Here is a 3,674-nt window from a genome sequence, read left to right as displayed (position 1 = left end):
ACCAAACCCGGATAACCCTTGAACGGGTTATAACATCTTAATTGTTTGTGAAATAACCCCTTAATTATCAAAGAATAATTTTCGATGGTTATGTGTCTTACCAAACTCTAATAGCCCTCAAATGGAATGGGTTATAAGATCTCATTTATTGATAAACACTTTCATTATCAAACCCTAATTTAATTTATCTGTTTTACATGTTCTTCGTTGCTGGTCTATCATCTCCATCATCGGTTAACTTCCAATACTACTCACCATCGTCAACTACGTTGACCTCTTTTTTCATTAGACAAATATATGTGTTCATGTTTGTACATTTAAAAAAATCAACATACTCGTGTTCGTTTATGTTTGTTCGTTAAAAATCTAAAAAACCTAAACATCTCAACTGATAAAACCCAAACGTTAAAAAATATAATAACAAACTAATTATATGTATTAAATTAAAAACAAAACTACATTAAAAATAAAATAATCATCATAAAATAGGAAAACGATTAAAAACAAAACTTTAAATAAACTCCCGTAACACGGGAGGATCAAACTAGTTAATCATATTTTTATACAAAAACTTTTTACAAAACCCAAAATATAAACAAGTAAACTCATTTAAAAAGTAAATTGTTTAAACCCAACAAAATACCCCTTTTACTTAAGGCTCAAAATTATTTTTCGTCTTCGGCCCAAATTTCTTTTCGCTTTCTCGGAGCTGGCTTTGGTTTCAAGACATGAGAACTTATACAATTACGAACGGTTGACAATTCTATTACCACCCTGGGTAAAAATCGTTACCGCAACCGACAGCAATAATTTAATAGAAAATAAAGAATTAGAGCAAAATACTAGTTTTGATAAGAATTTTTTAAATCGAACTGATAAATACAGTCTCAGATCATTAAATAAAAACAAAAGACTCGGTCTCCTTTTCTTGTTCCGGCAGCGTTGACTCAGATCATTCGAGTGCTCCGCCTCTATTCAACCCCTCCAACGACTGGCAGGTTTCTGTTATTCTACACAAGATGACACTTTCAGGTATCCAGATGTTGATGGAGAAGTTGAACCAACTTATTAACTGCAGTGACATTCCATTCATCAACAATAACCCAGAAATTATATCTCAAAGGCCTCAGTTTCAGCTTCTCTGGGTTCCATGATTCAAACCCTTGAACATCAAGAACTACATCACCTTGAAAAACTTATACATCTGAAGAAAAGGTTCACAGACGCAGCAGAAGAGGCGCACTATATAGTGGATATGTTTTTATCAGATGCTCACAACAGGAATTATGGACATTTGCGTGTATTTGATGACGACGTTAACGGGTCATTCAAGTCTGTCCTCAATCTGTTTCTATCCTGTGTTCACGTAAGGAGTAATCAACATTTGCCTTTTAATTCCTCCCTTAAATCTTGATTGTGATAGGAGATCATTCAAATCTGTCATGGTAGAATTCATGAATATGAGAATTGATAACATGAAGATGGATTCATCTGGAAGACCTGAAAGAACACTAAATCACTCTGCTGCTGCTTCTCAAATTTCCATCTCCGGAAATTCACAACGATCAACGAAAGTATTGGATGAAATTGTGGTGGGGCTTGACCATGATGTTGAGCTCATAAGAGACAAACTTGTGGATGATCAAAAGAAAGTAGATGTTGTCTCTCTTGTTGGTATGGGCGGAATAGGCAAGACTACCCTCGCCACCAAGGTATTCAATGATGCTTATGTTAAGCATCATTTCTATGTACGTGTATGGATCACTGTTTCGCAAACTTATGATAAGCGGGATGTGCTGGTTCAAATTCTAGAATCCATCCATGGTCAACTACACCATCTTGAAAAGGCTAGTGATGCTCAACTTCGCGAATTGGTGCATAAAAATCTAATGTGTAAGAGATATTTGATTGTAATTGATGATATATGGCACATACAAACATGGAATAGCCTAAAATTACTTTTCCCCCATGACAGCAATGGAAGTCGAATTTTGCTCACCACTCGCCTTACTGAAGTTGCTAAGCATGCAAATTCACTTGGACTCATTCATCACTTGGGATATTTGAACAAAGAAAGAAGTTGGGAACTCTTATGTCAGAAGGTGTTCAATGGAAATGAGTTCCCTGAATGGTCAATTAAACCCGGAATGAAAATAGTAGAAAATTGTTAAGGACTACCGCTTGCCATGGTTGTCATTGCAGGTGTTCTAGCAAAAAAACAATGGAGTAGGAACTTGTGGATGGAAATTGCGGAGAGGACAGGCTCATACATTGTTGGTGAGGAGAATGGATGCCTGGAAACATTAGGTTTAAGTTACAACCATCTTCCTCTTCACTTGAGAGAGTGTTTTCTTTATCTTGGTGGCTTTCCAGAAGACTATAAGTTTTTGGTACGAAGGTTGATCTGGTTATGGGTCGCTGAGGGGTTTATTCAACAAGATGGGAATAGAAGCTTGGAGGATATTGCAGAGGGTTACCTGATGGATCTAATTGACAGAAATCTTGTAACCGTTGCAAACAGGAGTATTTCTAATGGAGGTGTTAGAGTTTGTAAAGTGCATGATCTTGTAAGGGAGCTATGCTTGGAAAAAGCTAGGGAAGAACGATTCGTCCTTGAAACAAAAATAATATCATTCTATCAATTTTCTGAAGTTAATACAACACCATATAAGCAAGTCCGTAAGTTCATTAATACCCGTAATCCAGACTTAAATCATCTGTCCACCCAAAATCTTCGATCAATTTTGTGGTTCCGTGATTTCAGATCCTTGAGTGATGGCATTTCAAAGTATTTTTGTCCCTTCGTACTACTTAGGGTGTTAGATATACAGAATTGTACATTGAATGATTTTCCCCAAGGCATGGAATTGCTAGTTCATTTGAGGTATCTTGCAATTTGGAAAGTTTCAGCAGGTTTCCCATCATCAATATGCAATTTATGGAACCTTAAAACCCTTATTTATATCACAGATCAGAAAATTGTAGTTTTACCAAGTAACATATCAGATTTGGTAAATTTGAGGCATTTGTGGGGCTGGAATTCGCTCTTTGCTTTTGGTTCCATTAAAAAAGCAATGAATTTGCAAACTATTTCACGCGTGAGGTTGAAAGATGAGGCACAGAGGTTTCAAAAGTATTTTCCCTGCATTAAGAAACTTACATGCAGAACTAAAAGTAATAAGCAAAATGACTTCGGATCTCTCACCTACCTTGAAAGTCTCAGTTTGTGGAGTTATCATGCGCATGAAAAGAATCACCTTACATTCCCAGCAACATTAAGAACACTGAAACTAGGTGGCTGTCTTCTACCATGGAGTGATATGTCAATCATTCAGTCGTTACCTAATCTCCAGGTTCTAAAACTAAGACTCGATGCCTTTGAGGGAAGCTGCTGGAACACAGATGGTCAAGTATTTTCACAACTAAATTTCTTGAGACTTGAGATGTTAGATATCAAACGGTGGGAAGCCTATGGTACAAGCTTCCCATGTCTCAAGAAGTTAGAAGTTTTTTACTGCTTAGATCTTAAAGAGATCCCCCTTGAAACCGGGGACATACCCACGCTTGAGCTTATTAAAATTAAGAATTGTATTCCGTCTGTTGGTGATTCTGTTAGAAGAATTCAGCAAGATCAACAAGATATGGGAAACTACGACTTAAAGATTGACGTATAG

The 3,674-nt window shown here is 36.6% G+C and overlaps 1 pseudogene; it reads left to right on the top strand.

Annotated features, from left to right (window-relative positions):
- The first annotated feature begins 1,019 nt into the window (after positions 1 to 1,019).
- On the top strand, positions 1,020 to 3,674 carry LOC143536485 (putative late blight resistance protein homolog R1A-10; annotated as a pseudogene).

This window comes from Bidens hawaiensis, unplaced genomic scaffold (assembly GCF_021521415.1).
Source record: "Bidens hawaiensis isolate Kalapana, Puna unplaced genomic scaffold, B.hawaiensis_p1.1 tig00010811_1, whole genome shotgun sequence".
Lineage (NCBI taxonomy): Eukaryota > Viridiplantae > Streptophyta > Magnoliopsida > Asterales > Asteraceae > Bidens > Bidens hawaiensis.
This window is presented reverse-complemented; position numbering and strand designations above follow the sequence as displayed.